Here is a 17332-nt window from a genome sequence, read left to right as displayed (position 1 = left end):
GATATCAATCAAACTGCTGCTATAGACACTGATGCTGTTTCAGGGCTGTACTGTACGTACTGTAAGTGAATTTGATGCTGAAACGCCAGTGTGCAGCTACATCGTTGCTCTCACGCAAATGGGGCATCACTTTCACCATTAAATCAGACCGGCTGCATAGTGTACCCAATAGTAGCACAGATCATGATCGTTATACAATTCAATCACCTTCAGCAAATTACCTGTGCATTCAGAATACAAGTTGAACACTCAGTCACAGAAGTGGTACTGTGCTGCTGTCCATATACAATAGCAGTAGCATAAAAAATATCCGTACATGAAAAAAATAATGGCAAGCCAAACATAATACTTAAACGTTGAAACAAAATATAAATATTTAGCAAAATAAATAAACAAAATCTATGGGCCAAATGTAATAGGGTGAGAGTTTAGTAAATGTGAGAGTTTAGCAGTAACCTCTCACATTGGTGGAGTTTTATCTTCAAAATGGGAAAACATCTGGATGAGAGTTTAAATCGTGAGAGTTTTTTGGGTCTAAACTACATGCGAGTTTGCTCTGATCTTGGACTCTTATATTGGCCGAGTTTAAAAAGTGTGAGAAAACTCACATTTTCTAAACACTCACCCGATTACATTTTACCCTATGTGTTTTTTTTGTTTGTCCGATATTATTTAGCTATAAAATGTATCAGTTAAACCCTATAACTAGACACACGCATTAATGATAAAATCCCGGCTGCCCCGTATACTGTACACACAGATTCATCAACAACAGCTGGACCCATGTATTCTATCTTTTCACTATTACACACACAACACACACTTTTTCCATATATCAGTGTCGCAGACTTACTGTTGCGGCTGTGAAGCTCTGTACAGTTCTGTATGAGAGTAAAGTGAAGGACAACTCGGATCATTCCGTCTTTTGTACCTACAGACTGGAAAATCCGGTTTCTCCCATTGTGGCGGCTTTTAAGCGTCAACATAGTATTTAATAATGTTCTGTAACCTAACACGTTGGCCACATCAATGGAATTCCTGCTGTTAAAGAGCAGCTTCAAATTGCTTAGGTTTCTGTTTTCTAGACCAGGGGTAGCCAACCCTGGTCCTCGTGAGCTACCAACAGTGCATATTTTCCAGGTCTTCTCACAGAATCACAAGTGAAATAATTAGCTTCACCTGTGGATCTTTTCAAATGTGTTAGTGAGTAATGATTACACCTGTGCACCTGCTGGGTGATCTGGAAAATGTGAACTGTTGGTAGCTCTCGAGGACCGAGGTTGGCTACCCCTGTTCTAGACACTTGATAGAGATCACCGCCCGATACATCCTGGGCCGACGGGCAGGATAATGTAGATCTGACATACATGGACTAAATATCTACATGCTTTTTTTTTTCTGCTGCCACAAGTGACCACTGTACACCGATCAATCATAGCATTAAAATCACTTGACTAGTATTGCGTAGGTCGCCCTTTTGTCGCCAAAACAGCTCTGACCCGTCGAGGCATGGACTCTACAAGTCCTCTGAAGGTGTCCTGTGACATCTGGCACCAAGATGTAAGCTGCAGATCCTGTAACCACTTACCTAGTCTGCTGGGCTATTGCTGACACGTTCACATCCCACAAAGACTGTACATTTCTTTAGCAGTTTTCTTTAACCAATTTTTATTATTAATACATATATATCATTGTGCTGCAATGTTTCCATAGGTTTTTTTTTTTTTTTTCCAAATACAATATATATTTTATTACTATATTTCAGAGGTTCTCAAACTCGGGACATGATTCGCTATGGATCTCAATATAGCGTACGCACGCTGTTCAACTGCAATAGTATGCTAATCCATAGCGATCGCAATGCGGCCGCAGCGCTATATAAGGACGCCCACTTCACCTACACGCACATCCGTAATGGTTAGCAAGACTGCGAAAACATCGGTACAATCGAGTACCATCGAACCCAGACGCACAGTTAAGGCATGTCAGACCTCACTCAGGAATTGCTAACTTCAGCGCACGCTATGAGACCTCAGGCTGCGTATGGTATCGCAGTGGATAATTTATGCACGCAACGGCGTTGAAACGCGCTGGGAGCCTGCGTTCTCCTGACCACCTCTCATCACCACCCACAAACGGCACTTCCTGTTAATCACTCTGTGAGGGGTCTGCGTCGCCTCTGCAATCGCATCCCGATCGCAGTGACTGGTCACACACTGCAATTCATACGCAGAACGCAACAATCGGTCAATTGCGTGCCTATTAGCAACTGCGATCCAAGCTGACTCAGGTCCTCAGGACCCCACACAGTTAACGTTTTCCAGTCACCCAGCAGGTGCACAGGTGTATTCATTACTCACTGACACATTTTAAAATATCCACAGGTGGAGCTAATATCTCACTTGTGATTCTGTGAGGAGACCTGGAAAACATGCACTCTGTGGGGTCCCGAGGACCGAGTATGAGAACTTGTGTTATATTTTATACTATATTTTTAATGTTTGTAGTTTTAGGATTGTTAATTTGTTTATATGGGATTCATGAATATTTTCATGCTTGTATGATGTAATGTTTGATGCTCAGTTTTAATTTGTGCTTATATCAGTTTCTTTTTTTTGTGAGAGCCCACAATAAAAAAGTTATACATTTTGTTTATTTTTAATTTATGAACACTTATTAAAATGCAATATTTTTTTACATTTTTTTTCAAATATATTTATTGACCATTATCTATAGACCAGAGGCATTCCATATTAAAACTTAAAAAAAAAATTCTTGAACCAGCTTCTTAATATTGTCTATGCCCCCTGGGTTAGGTAACAATTACTTTTTTTGCAGGTGAATTAGCACTGAATTTAAAATCTAGTGAAACGCGCAAATATACATGATAAATAAACAAAAAAATAATTTTCTCCCATTTAAGTATGTTCTTGGTATTCTGTAAAACTATTCTGGTGTGTTTTACCTACTCAGCTTGCCCTTGCATGCCTGTGATTTACAGCTAAATAATGTTTTTGAACAGCTGAAAGAACCTCTCCAGCTTAGTACAATAAGAGATTTATTTTTTAAGTTTTAAACCTTTTCAAAAAGGTCTCTATGTACCTGTTATTTCTTTAGGTTTCTGCCTGGTGTCTTCTCGCATTTGTCGAGTGGATAATCAGATGCGGGAGACGACAGCTATAATCCTATTGAATTCTTGAGGCACAGTACAGAGAGTGGTTTGTTGATGAGTATATCGCATTTCATAAAGTATTGTGTTTGCCTTTTTATTACCAGGCAAAAGTCGAGAAGGAGAAGTTGCCTCTTTTTTTTTTTTCAAGGTTACGGTAATGCTGATTAAATGGGTGTGATCTGTCTGATAACTGGCTGAAGGTGTGCCCACAGATATGCAACACTGTTGTGTCTGTGTTTATAGTTTCATTTTACTTTCATTTTACAATTATTTTTGCTACCCACCACTGTATTATAACTCTCCCAATGTTGGACCAATATACATCATATCGATTCTCTATGAAGTAGTCATATCGCTGAGAAGCGAGGCAGAGTTTAGTAGTGTTCCTACATAATAATAATATTAATTTTATTTATATAGCACTTTTTTCCCAATATGATTTAAAGTGCTTTACATTTGTAGATCATAAAATACATGATAAAAAATATACATAAGTATTCACAGACTACGGAAGAGTAAGCTAAGCATTTTTTTATTTATTTTAAGAAAATAAAGAGGCACTATTGAAATGCGTTAGTTAAGTCTTGACTCTGTTTTTGAAGGTTTGTAGAGTGGGGGCCTCTCAAGATGTGTGAGGCAGCAAGTTCTAGAGTGTTGGAGCCATAAAGCTAAAAGCAGGTGCTCCAAGTAAAGTATGTGACTTTCTTGGTATTGCTAATAGTCCTGCCGAACGAAGTTTAAAGGTGCGCACACACGGTAGGATATCGATGAAAGACATGAACGATAACGATATCGTTCAACGATATATCGTTCATTTTTAGGCAGTGAATGATCAACCATGCGTGTTCCCGATTGTCCGTACATTCAGGCCAACTTGCACGATATTGTCAACTTTGCCTGTTCAGAGATGTGGAAGGATGACTTCACTGATAGATATCTTTCAAGTCGTTGGTGGTACAGATTGTACATTGTGTATGCAGCTTAAGAAACAGAAGCTGCTTCAAATTCCTTGGACCCTGGTTATGTAGTTACTTCTAGAGATGGTGTAAGATCAGATTGGATAGGTACCTTTAAATTGTCTTTTGACCACTTAATGCCTGCTTTAGTGCTGCATATTAAATCTCTATGCTACTCTTAGGGCCTGAATCATTACCGATCCCAACTGCGATTACGCACACAGTCGGGCGATTGTATCGTTCTGTGCATGTGTATGAACTGCGATCAGGACTGCGTTCGCAGGGGACTATGCAGACCCATCGCAGAGTGATTGACAGGAAGTGCCGTTTATGGGAGGTGATGGGGAGGTGGTCAGCGAAACGTAGGCGTGCCAGGGCGTTTGAATGCCGTTGCAGGGGCGTGCATAAATTATTCACTGTGATTCCTTACACGGCCTGAGCATTCATAGCTCGCGATGAAGTTAGTAATTCCTGCGTAAGGTCAGAGCTAGCGCCAGTGTGCGTGAGGCTGCGATGGTACTTGATTGTATCGATGGTTTCGCAGTCTTGATAAACATTACGGATGTGTGTGAGGTAAAGTGGGCGTTCTTATGTAGTGCTGTAACGACATAGCGATCACAGTGGGTTAGCATACTATCCCAGTGAGACTGCTTGCGTAATCACTATTGCAATCACAGTTGCGATCGCTAGTAAATCAGGCCCTCAGTTTGTGGTTGAAACTGTCCCACTTCATCCCCATTTGACCCAGCAAAGAAATCCTAATTGCATTAGGTGGTATGTTCTTGTGCCCACTACGAGGGGTCCTTGTAGCTCTGGTATATGAACGAGGCCCAATCAACTGTACTTCTTTGGCGGATTAACTGCTGATCTCTGTAATAGAGAATATACGCATTAGGATTTGCTACACAGAATGCTCTTTATTACAGTTACTTCAGGCATGGGTTTGTTAACCTTTATATACCTGAATAGGTACAACAAATGAATAATCAACAACTTTTCACTAGAGACATGCGGTGTGGTTTTTCTGAAAAACAAACACACCCAAATTTATGGGTTCCGAGTCAAATGGAGTCCCAGTTCAAATCACTTTAGGGGTTCCGAGCAGTGGCGTAACTAGGGTATTTGGAGCCCAGGGCAAATGTAAAAATGGAGCCCCCCCCATGTGCGCACTGCAAAAAAATGGGCGTGGTCACTTGATAATGGGGTGTGTCAACTTGACACACCCCTTTATCATCCCTCTGACCATTCATTTCCATATGCACCTTAACCCCAGTAGTGCCCCTTATACAGTACCCCAGTATGCAATGTCCCCAGTTGTGGTCCCTCTTATGCAGGCCCATAGTAGTTCCCCTTATACAGTACCCCCAGTAGTGGTCCCCCTTATGCAGCCCCCCATTAGATTCCCTTGTACATTACCCCCAGTATGCAATGCCCCCAGTAGTGGTCGCCGTTATGCAGCCCCTCATTAGTTCCCCTTATTCAGTGCCCCCAGTAGTGGTCCCCCCTATGAAGTGCCCCCAGTAGTGGTCCCCCTTATGCAGTGCCCCTTATATAGTGCCCCCAGTAGCAGTCCCCCCAGTGCAGTGGCTCCAGTAGTGGTACCCCCTTATGCAGTGCCCTTAATATAGTGCCCCCAGCAGTAGTCCCCCCCCCACATGCAGTGCCCCCAGTAGTGGTCCCCCTTATGCAGGCCCCCAGCAGTGATCCCCCCTATCTAGTGCCCCTTATACAGTGCCCCCTGTAATGGTCCTCCCTATTTAGTACCCCAGTAGTGGTCCCGCCAGTGCAGTGCCCCTAGTAGTAAGCCCCTTATATAGTGCCCCCAGCAGTAGTCGTCCCCCATGCAGTGCCCCCAGTAGTGGTCCCCCTTATGCAGGTCCCCAGTAGTGATCCCCCCTATCCAATGCCCTTATACAGTGCCCCCTGTAGTGGTCCTCCCTATTTAGTGCCCCCAGTAGTGGTCCCCTAGTAGTGATCTCCTTATATAGTGTCCCCAGTAGTAGTTTCCCCGTGCCCCTAGTAGTAAGCCCTTCATATAGTGCCCCCAGTAGTAGTTTCCCCCCAGTAGTTGTCCCTAATTCCCAATAGAGGTTCCCCCTCCTGATGCAGTGCCCCCAGTAGTAGCCTCCCCCCAGTTGTAGTCCCCAGTTGTGCCCCATCCCCAGCAATGGTGCCCCTAGTAGTAGCCCTGAAAGCCCACTCCCCCACCCCCATAGTGCAGCCACACAGGTATAATTTAAAAAAAAAAAAATACACTTACCTGAATCCACGCTCCGGCCACTGCTCCCGCCACCGCACGTCAGTCCTTCCGGGCTGGCGCGCTCTGCATTATGGGAGAGATGTCATGACATCTCTCCCATTACCCACTGCAGGAGCCGGAAGGCGGAGCTCATGAGTGAGCTCTAGCCCGGCCCTTGCAGTGGGCACTGCAGCAGTCAATGAGAGTCTGTCTGACTCTCATTGGCTGCTGGTTAACACACACATCGCTGCTGGGCTGGCGGCGCTGTGTATGTTAAACTGCACAGATGGGCCCGCCTCCCACCCTCTTCCTGGCGCTATTGGGTAAGCGCTCAGAGGGAAGGAAGGGGCTCGGCTGTGCAGCTCAGGACCGGCGCTAGCCACAGGAAAACCTAGCGCCTGTCCTGTGTAAATGTGTAGCGCTGACTGCACACACTGTGGTCGGCGCTACACTGCCTAACTAGGATGAGCCGGAGGAGCCGCCTGTCCTACAGCACCCAGGGCACATGCCCCACTCACCCTGCCCTAGTTACGCCACTAGTTCCGTGTAAAACCAAGTCCTGGTTTGGGTCTGCTGTAAGTTCGGAAGTCAGATTTATAGACTAAGGGGGGGTATTCAATTTAGAGTGAAAAGTCCGTGCTGGAATTTTCGCTCCACATCGGAGGTTTGATGAGGATAAAGTATTGGGCACGTGCCCGCTTTATCCCCTATTCAATTAGGAATCAGCAAAAACGGGAGATGGCGGAAAGGTAAGTATCGCAAAAAATCAGGAATTTTCGGGAATTGTTCCTGGGACCCCCCTAAAGCAGGCTTGCCTACCTTCCCGATTTGGTAGGGTGCCTCCTGAATATCGGGTGCCGCTCCTGACCCCCTGGAAAGGCAGGAGAGCCTCCCGGCTGCCTCCTGCCCCCCCCCGACTACAACTAGAAACCCCCCACAGCGGGGGGCCCGATGACGCGATTTGCGCTAAATTGCGTCTTCGTGGCTCCGCCCCCGCTTCACAATGCCTTTATTTTTGGCAATGTGAAGAGGGGGCGGGGCCACGATGACGCAATCACGCTGTCATGCCCTGGCCCCGCCCCCATGAAGAGTCAGTGCCCAGCCACTCCCCTCTCTGTGTTCAGGCATTCAGCTCCCTCCCACCCGCAATGAAGAAAACACCTGCCACATACATGAGGACTCCTGTGGAACTATTTAGCTACTTTAGGATTTTGTCCCTCTTTTTTTTTTTTTCCCAAAATTCAAGGTCATTTTTTGGGGTGTCCCAATTTTTTTTAAAAACTTTTTTTTTGACACACATTAATTTTAGGGGCCATTCCCAGGGGTGCAGGCTATTTTTTTTTAATCCTGCATCCTTAAACCCCAATTCTGCACTGTTTTCACCATGTAAAACATGGTGAAAAGTTATCCCCATTTTTTTTACAAAGACTTTCCGCACCAGCGAAAAGTCTTTGAAATTGAATACGGGAATAATTAAAATAGGCGAAAATAACAGCTTTTTGCAGCCAAATTGAATACTGCCCTAAAACGATACTTGCCGCCAATCAGCTCTCTCCTTCCGGAGGCGAGCTGATTGTCAGCTAACAGCGGGGGGCGTACCCGGACATTTGTGTCACATTGGGGCGGGGCCACGCAATTGCGTCATTGTGGTCCCGCCCCCTCCTGACAATGCCGTTATTTTCGGCATTGTGAAGCAGGGGGCGGGGCCACAATGATGCGATTCACTGGCACCCCTGCTGCGGGGGTTTCTAGTTTATTCTGGGGGGAGGTCGGGAGGGTTGGTGGCTTCCGGGAGGCTTGCCTGCCTTTCTGAGATGAAAACGAGTCCTGGATAAGGAGTACAGCTGCACATGCATTAATTCTGACAGATGGGTAAAAGGAGAGTCCCGCATAATGCGGAGATATGCTGATTGAGGAAGCTGCCAAACTCATAGGCGGAGAAACGCGTTTTACTACGTGATGCCGGCTGATATTGATCCACATCGACTGGTCACTTGCTCACAGGGAATAGATGCTTCTTAACCCCTAGAGACGAGCGATATAGCCACAAGCGCTAATAGCGGGCTTACCATCTGGCTACCAAGTGACGCCGGCAGATACTGAGCCACATCTACCGATCACACGCTCACAGGGAATAGATGCTTAACAACCCATAGAGACGAGCGACAGAGTCACAAGCACCATTAGCGGTCTAACCGTTTGGTGGATCCCCAGAAACTGCGGCTCAACATCCCTGTAAAAGAATATTCAATTTTTTTCTTTTTTAAATAGCACATGGCCATGAGGGACACTTGCTAAAACTGCATATTGCAGGAGATCCAAAAATATAGATTTCTGGCAAATCTACAACAATACAGCTGTTTATGTATAAAAACTAAAAAACTGCTAACTGTTTCTTTATATATGCACATTATGCTTATTTAAGCTAAAAACTAGAATAATAATACATTGCCATAAGAAGCAACAAGCTGTTTTTAGCTGCTACACAGGTGAAGCAGCTGAATCATTTCACACGGAGAACGAGTGCTGATAGGAAGCTCGATATCAGATCAAACAACAGGAGCTAAATATTGTGTATCAATTTGTCTCAGAGTAAAAAGAAATATCTATTGCTACAAAAGTATCTCTATAACTGAACATCTAGTGGATACTGTCTGCATGCATTCGGTATGAAATCCCGGCTGCCGCATGGCCGGCAGTTCGATTCCCGGCAGCAGCAGCCCGACAAAGAGCAGAGCCCGACAGCGGAAGCCCGACAGCGTTGGAAAATCCCGATCGTCCCTAAGGTAAGTAAAAACTAACCTAACCAACCCCCCTAACCCTAACCCTCCTTAGGGGTGCCTAACCCTAACCTCCCCCCCAAGTGCCTAACCCTAACCCCCCTTCCCCACTGCCTAAACCTAAGTCCCCCGGGGGGGTGCCTAACCCTAACCCTCCCTCCCCCTCGCCTAACCCTCCCGGGGGGTGCCTAACCCTAAATCCCCCCCGGGTGCCCTAAACCTAACCCTCCCCCCCCCGCGGCTGTCTGCTCGTGGCGCCCGGCATCCCTTCGATCGGGATGCCGGGCGCCTGTCTCCCGGCGTCGGGAAAATGACAGGCGTCTACATTTTAGATGCCTGTCATTTAATCCTAGCCGGGATTGAGGATTTGGGAAGCCGGTGGTCGCTATTGCGGTCGCTGGCTTCCTAAACGTATCCCGTCTGCATACTTGTTGTATTATCATTATGGCTAATCTTAAATATGCATTATTTTCTTCTGGGAATAAGTGACATTTATCTATAACAACAATTATCCCATTTAGCACAAATTATTCTTTAGATTTATAAGGTGTTTTTATTATTGACTTTTTAGAGTTTTTTTAATCTATAAATCTATATGTGTGGTATTTACAATTTGATGGAGACTAATGACTAACTATTGGATTACAGTATTGCTGGCCAGCAATTTGTATATGTTAATTGTAATAATATAAATTTTATGCAATTTTAGAAACCTGTTAATAAATATATATTTAATATTGCTGATTTCAGCGCTCTCGCTCTTTTTTCTTTTTTCACTTATATAACGCCAGGAGGTTTTGAGTAGATCTCCTATCTAGAAGGCTGCAGATTCAGCAATTATTAATTGATTTTTTTTTTTAAATGTAAGTTTTTAATAAGATTGGCGCCAGGTATATTCTGTCTTCTTGTGTTATCTTACCTTTGTAAATGGCCAAATATTCTCTGTAAAGCGCTGTGGAATATGTGTGCACTATATAAATAACTGGTAATAAATCAGTGGCAAACGCAGGATTTCCAGAGGGGTTTTTCCAAATGCTTAAGTTTAGAGTGAGTGTGGCCAGTCCATGAAGAGGGTAGAATTAGTACTTAACCAGTTTTACTAACCGTCATACAAAGTGTATTGTGTGTAATAATTCCAGCATATAGAGGACCAGCGATCACAGTAAGCCATTATATGCGGCAGTAGGGCCATCCTGCCTGAGCTGAATGTATTTATTTTAGATGTGGGCACCATTCCAGACTATTGGAGCCTGGATGAGCAGCAGAAGAACCTAGCACTTCCCTGGACATATATGTACATATTGAGCTCTATAGCAGCACATCCCTAACAGTACATGTTTTCCAGATCTTCTAGTTGGTGCACAGGTTATTTATTACTGTCTGATACATGTTAAAAGATCCACAGGTGGTGCTAATTACTTCATTTGTGATACTGAGAAGAACATGCAGCACTATTAACAATTTATTATATTACTATTCTAATGTGGTCATGGTGTGGGCTGGGGAGAGGGGTTTCCAGGCAGACGGAAACCCCCCTGTGTTTGCCTATGTAAATAAATATAAATGTTTGGCAGAATTAGAAGTCTATGTGGTATCAGAGGAGTCCTGTCAAAGAAGAGCTTCAGACGCAATGGACAAATCCCACCTAAGACCCTCTAATCGTGATGACAGAGACCTGCGTTTCCTGGCCACATACTCCATAATCCCGGTTTAGAGGCTGCCCAGAACAAATTAACATCATCTATATGCTCAAGATTATCGTCAACATAATTAAGGAAATCCCTTTCTAAATGTAACCAAGAGACTTTTTGTAACCGGGAGATTTATCCAGATAAGCTGGAAAACCTCCATTTATAAGACATGTGGAGTGGGAGGTTCCCACCTGACCCATCGACTTGTCCAGACTAGGGGATTAGACAATATTGAAATCTCCATCCAATATATTGGTCCCCTCTGCCCACTCCTTTAATTGAATATAAAAGTCAGTGAAGACCACATTAGGGCTATTGTATATAAAACTTCTCCGATACCTCTGTGATCCATCCATTACCGCAGGCAGCCGCCTCCCCCTTAGGCTTCTATGGGTGATGCAATGCTGTCAGATTTACCGATATCCGGAATGCGATGCATTCCAGATATTGGCCCCTGCAGCTAACGCCATCTGAAGATGGCATTAGCCGCTGTAGATTATGGGCTATACCGCATAATTAGCCGGTAGAGGGATACGCCGGAACCCTCCCCGACTATGGTAGTTGTGCATGTGCAGTCCGTGGGACTGCGCAAGCGCAGCACCCCCTGCTCTGGACGGCAGCTCTCCGGAGAGCCCGTGTCCCTGCATGTCCCGGATGGTACATCCGGCCGGTATGATTGCATTTTGCCATGTGATCATGGGCGTTTCTGGCGTGCCCTGATCGCGTTGCAAAAGCAATCATTGATAAATGGGGGCCATAGAAACTGTGGGCCTGATTCACTACGGATTGCTATCACAGCTGCAATTACACACGCAGGTCTGCTGTAAAAATATGGTAACGATTGCAACCGCAAAGCCAGCATAGAGACGCCCACTACCGCTATCCGACATCCGTAAGACCTGGCAGAGCTGCGTATACATCAGTAACATCGGCCCCTCACGCACAATTACAACAGCCCTGACCTGTCTCATAAATTACAACTGTTGTCGCACGCAGCGAGTGCTCAAGCTGCGTATGCCCTTGCAGTGGCTAATTTATGCACGCCCACATAATGGCGTTCAAATGGACAGGCATGCCTGCATCTCTCAGACCACTCCCCCGTCACCACCCCCAAACGCTGACATCCCATCACTCAATCTGCGATGGCTTTCTCTGTGTGTGTGTGTGATTGCAGATTGATCACAATGCTTAACTCACGCATGCGCACTGGCACCGTCGGACGATCTGCGTGCTCCATAATGAATCAGGCCCTGGGTCAGGGAGCAAGTAACTGTCTTAGGGGTCTATTTACTAAGCAGTGTTAGGAGACAAAGTGAAAAGTCATAAGGTACCAGCCAACCAGCTCCTAATGCTGGCCATACACGCTACAATTATCGGGGCGATCCGCCCTATATCCGCCGATCACCCCGATAATTGTAGCATGTGTGCAGGCGACTGAGGGTTAAATATTGCTCGATCGGGCATGCCGATTGTCCAGCATGCCCGTCCGATGCTATTTCTACTTCAGGGTACATAGGGTATCCACAGGATACCTTGGGGGTATAGGTGATGACGTCAGTCTTCAGGCACCACAGAGTTAAAGTTTTCAGCCTCCCAGGATGCATCTGGGTCCCTCTCCTATACCCCACCCCCGGGCCAAGGCATCCCAGTTTCGTCGGTGCCTGGCCGGAGTCGGAGGCACTGTGCAGAGAGGGGCTATGAAGAGCCCCTGAAGTTTCTTTTAAAGGCAGCGCTGGCTGCACATCTGGGAGTACAGCATGGACAGTCAGTACTGATGTCCATGCCGTCTCCCCTACACCCCGCCGGTACCAGAACGCCGGTACTGATCCGGGGATGCTGGTAGACATCTGGGGTCGCGGCTAGCGGTGTCCCCAGATGTTTTGGACCATGGCCGGATCCAAGGGGATGCAGGTAAGCAGCGGGGTCCCGCGGTGGGTCCCCGCTGGTCACATGGTCCTGAGTCCCCAGGCAGGGGGCTCCCTGGGGACTGGCTGCAGCGTGGAGCCAGGCGACCAACCTGCGCTTCCACTACCCCCTGGGACAGCGGGCCGCTGCTGAGCGGCATGCGCTGCGGCGTCCCAGGGGTTAAATGCATGCCAGGGGAGCGCGCTTTCCCTGTCTCACAGCCGGCGCCTCCCCTGCTGCACACAGCCTCTCTGCTCTGCCTGATTGGCCACAGTGTGTCAGCTGTCCTCCCCAGGCCGGCCTCCTTCATCTTCTGCTCCTCGGTGGCCATCTTTAAAGCATGGTGAACACTGCTGGAAGCCTGTGAGCGGTGGCATTGCGGTCTGGGTCCCCCAGCATACCTCTCCTCTGTTTGTCACAGGTCAGTGTATGCAGCGCTGAGTCCTACCAGCCTGAGGGTCTGAGTAGTTGAGAATCAGCGCTAATAGTGCAGGGATTTGTTTCTTCTGCATTGTATGTGACTGAACTGCTAGCCTGCTGTCTGTACTTTCACTTTCTACTGTCAGCTTTATTACTGTCCCTGATCTTGCTCTGCTCAAAGCCCTTGCGGTGCGCGGTGTGCAGGGTGTTATTCACACTATACCAATACGTATAGGTGTGAGTGTCACATACTTACCATCATGTCTGAGACTGATTTTCCTCTCCAGCTCATGTGTACTAAATGTAAGGTACCAATAGCGGAGGGGGAGGGTAACGCGGAGGGGTTATGCCCCCAGTGCCTGGCACTGTCACGGCCGATTATGGTCACGGTCCCGGTACAGGAACCTCCTTGGGCTTGTTTCGCTAAGGCGCTTACAACCCTTGTGGGCCAGCTAGCTCCGCCACCTGCGTTTACCCAGATGGGTTTGTCCCAGCAGTCAGTGGTGTCGTCACCCATGCGGGAGTTCCCGAGACAATTGATGGTACCCCACAGTCTCCCTGTCCCTTCCCAGGTTTCTCCGGAGCCTGCGTGGGTTAATACTCTTAACTACATCGGTTCAGCATTTGTCCGATGTTTTACAGGGGGAGTCTGTGTTGCGGCCTCATAACGGCCGGTGGCGTCTTTATCTGCTCCTTATGGGGATGACGATGAGACGTCAGATCATGGGGAGATTCTGGATCTATCTGACCAAGAACCTCTCCGTACCAAAGAGCCGGACGCTAAGTCCAAGGTGTATATCCCTGGTCTTATTCGAGCGGTCCGCTCGGCTTTAGTTATTGAGGATATTGATCCTTTGGTGGCCACATTCATATATGCCTTTTTAAGGATATTAAGGGTGAGGCTACGGTTTTCCCTCTTTCTGATCAATTAGTGGATCATTTAGAGGAGGCGTGGAAAAATCCAGGTAAACGGTTTCAGCCCCAGAGACGCTTAGCCGTGGCTTATCCGTTTGCGGTCAATTATTTTTCTAAGCGGGAATCCCCTACGCAAGTGGATTCACATGTCACACGCCTAGTCAAAAGTGCCACATTGCCTATGCCTTCGATGTCATCCTTGAAGGATGTCACTGACCGCAAGGTGGAGATCTGCCTCAAAGCCGTTTATTCCCTTGCAGGGAAGCATCCAGACCGGCTCTGGCCGTGTGTTGGGTAGCCAGAGCTATGGAGCGCTGGGCGGATAATTTGGAGGCGTCTTTGGACTCTGACTGTTCGGCTGAACAGACCGAGTTGGTGGGCAATCTCCGAGACTCGGCCACTTACATTAATGAAGCGGCCTTAGATATTTGTATGCTCACCTCTAGGATCTCCTCTGCAGCCGTGGCTGCTCGTTGCACCTTATGGTTGCGTTCTTGGAAAGCGGACGCGGATTCCAAAAAGGGATTAGAAGGTCTGGACAGGTACTATTTGGTCCAGATCTGGACAAAATTGTAGTTACGTTGGCAGCAGCAAAATCTGCATGTCTTCTGTCTGCTACGATTCTTTCTAGTGCTGGTGGGTCGTCCTTTTGGCCTCACAGGGCCCAAGGTAGGCCTAAAGTACAGTCCTGTCCACGGCAGGCTGGGGCCAAGAAATTGTCCAAGCCCAAGAATCAGGTCTGGAGTACCAGATGTCCGGCTCCTAGGTCAGATAACAAACCTGCGGTCTGATGGTCCAGGTCTCCTTTTGGGGGACCCCAAAGTGGGGGGCGCCTGCTTCAGTTCGCCCGGTGCTGGTCGCAGTGCATGTTCCAATTTCCCAGAGGGGCCTGGGTTTCTATTCCATTCTATTTTTGGTGCAGAAACCCAATGGGTCTTACCGTTCAATACTAAACCTAAAGGCCCTCAGCACCTTGAGGGTGCCTCTGTTTCGGATGGAGACCCTGCGGTCCATTATTCTGGGGACTACATGGTGTCATTGGACATCCAGGACGCTTACCTGCATGTCCCTATTCTTTTGCGCCATCAGCAGTTCCTCAGATTGGCAATCTGCAACGAACATTTCCAGTTCCGGGCACTGCCTTTTGGCCTGGTGACTGCTCCACGGGTATTCACCAAGGTCATGGCGGTCATGGCGGCTCTCCTGCGGACGCAGGGAGTCCGACTGTTGCCTTATCTGGACGACCTCCTGTTGATAGCGGGGTCTCCAGAGTTTCTTTTACACCATCTGGATCTGACGATTGCGGTACTGCAACGTCACAGCTGGTTGACAAACTGGCAGAGGTCCACTCTCACCCCGTCTCAGAGGATCCTGCACCTCGGGGCCTTATTGGACTCCAGGCAGCAGTGGATCTTTGTGACGGAGGAAAAGATCCTTGCTTTGTAGTTGAGGGTGCGCAGTTGTCTGCAGTGTCGTCGAGTGTCGACACACTTGGCAAAGAGATTATTGGGCTCAATGGTGTCGGTATTCGACATGGTGGAGTACGCCCAATTTCACTCCAAACCTCTGCTGCTATTGATCCAGTCCAGATGGAATGGATTGCCTCAGTGTCTCAAGTCCCAGACGATGGGGCTCACTCTGGATGTTCGCCTGTCTCTAACCTGGTGTTTGCAGACGCCCGTTCTGGGTGGCGAACTGGGTCCTGTTAACAACGGACGCCAGTCTCCGGTGCTGGGGAGCTGTCACGGGTCCATACTTGTTTCAGGGCAGGTGGACTCGGGCGGTAGCGGAGCTTCCAATAAACATTTTGGAGCTCCATGCGGTGTCAAGAGCTCTCCAGCGGGCACAGCCGGTTCTCCAGGGTCACCCTGTGCAGGTCCCGTCGGACAACGCCACCACGGTGGCCTATTTAAGCCAGCAAGGAGGAACCGGAAGAGTGGTCTTTATACCAGGACGTTTTTCGGAGTCTGGTGGACAAGTGGGGTCTTCCAGAGATAGACCTCATGGCGTCCCGGCACAACAACAAGTTGCCGGTGTACGGGTCTCGAACATGAGACGAAAAGGCGTCTCTGGTGTATGCCCTGTCCGTCTAGTAGATGTTCCAGTTTGCCTACCTTTTCCCTCCGTTTTCCCTTCTTCCGCGGGTATTACGGAAATTCAAATCAAGAAGGAGGTACGCTACTGTTGATAGCTTCCGAGTGGCCCAGACGGCACTGGTTCTCCGACCTCCAGAGTCTGTCAGTAGACGTTCCTCTGAGGTTACCATTACGACTGAATCTGCTGTCATAGGGTCTTTGTCTTCACCCGGACCTGACTCGGTGTGGCTGTTGAAACGGTCATGCTAAGGTCCAGAGGGTTTTTCTAGCTCCGTGGTGCAAATCATACTAAGAGCTTGTAAACCTTCCTCGGCAAGAATCTACCATCGTGTGTGGCATACTTTCTTCCGGTGATGTAGACCTAGAGGTTATTCCCTTAGGGAGTTCCGCCTGTCTAGGGTGTTGGCTTTCCTACAGGCTGGACTGGATCATGGGCTTCGCCTGGCTTCTCTGAAAGTGCAGGTGTCTGCCCTGTCAGTCTGGTTTCATCGTAGGATTGCTGCGCTCTCTGATGTGCACACCTTTATGCGAGGTGTTCTTCGCATTCAGCCACCTTTTGTTCCACCGGTGGCGCCTTGGAATTGGGCTGTGGTCCTGAGAGTTCTCTAGGGACCGCCGTTTGAACCACTGGACTCAGTGGACTTTAAATGGCTTACAGCTGAAACCATATTCCTTCTGGCCATTGCCTCGGCCAGACGGATGTCGGATTTAGGGGTTCTCTCTTGTAGACCCCCTTTTCTGAATTTTCATAGGAATAGGGCGGTGCTTCGCACTCGTCCGGGATTCCTTCCCGAAGTGGTATCCAGTTTTCACATCAATGAAGAAATTGTTGTGCCGGCTTTCAATTCACCTGGACTTTCAGTGGGTGACGCCACTTGGGATGTTGTGCGGGCATTGAGAATTTATGTTGACCGCACTTCTTTTAGGAAGTCGGACGCCTTGTTTGTCCTCTATGGCTTCCGTAAAAAGGGTTGGCCTGCTTCAAAGTAGACTTTGGCAGGCTGGATTCGTATGGCAATTTCAGAAGCTTATCTTCATGAAGGTCTTCCAGTTCCCTCCTTGGTGAGGGCTCATTCCACTAGGTCTGTGGGTCCTTCGTTTGCAGCTAGACGTGGTGCCTCTGCAGTTCAGATCTGCAAGGCTGCTACGTAGTCTTCT

General features: G+C 47.7%; 1 protein-coding gene across 2 annotated transcripts in view; it reads right to left on the bottom strand.

The window, feature by feature from the left end:
* Window positions 1-3241, bottom strand: part of LOC148473337 (deoxyribonuclease gamma-like) — a 33613-nt gene extending 30372 nt beyond the window's left edge. Inside the window, exon 1 of one of the 2 annotated variants that reach the window (XM_088459750.1) lies at window positions 3103-3241. The gene's annotated coding sequence lies outside the window, so the exon portion shown is untranslated. Of the gene's footprint in view, window positions 1-853; window positions 932-3102 lie in introns of those variants that run through there. The other variant, XM_088459749.1, reaches the window with a different exon arrangement.
* Between the last annotated feature and the right edge of the window lie 14091 nt (window positions 3242-17332).

This window comes from Taudactylus pleione, unplaced genomic scaffold (genome assembly GCF_031769625.1).
Source record: "Taudactylus pleione unplaced genomic scaffold, aTauple2 ptg000934l, whole genome shotgun sequence".
Classification (NCBI taxonomy): Eukaryota; Metazoa; Chordata; class Amphibia; order Anura; family Myobatrachidae; genus Taudactylus; species Taudactylus pleione.
The sequence above is the reverse complement of the archived record's forward strand: the minus strand, read 5'-3'. Positions and strand labels throughout refer to the sequence as shown.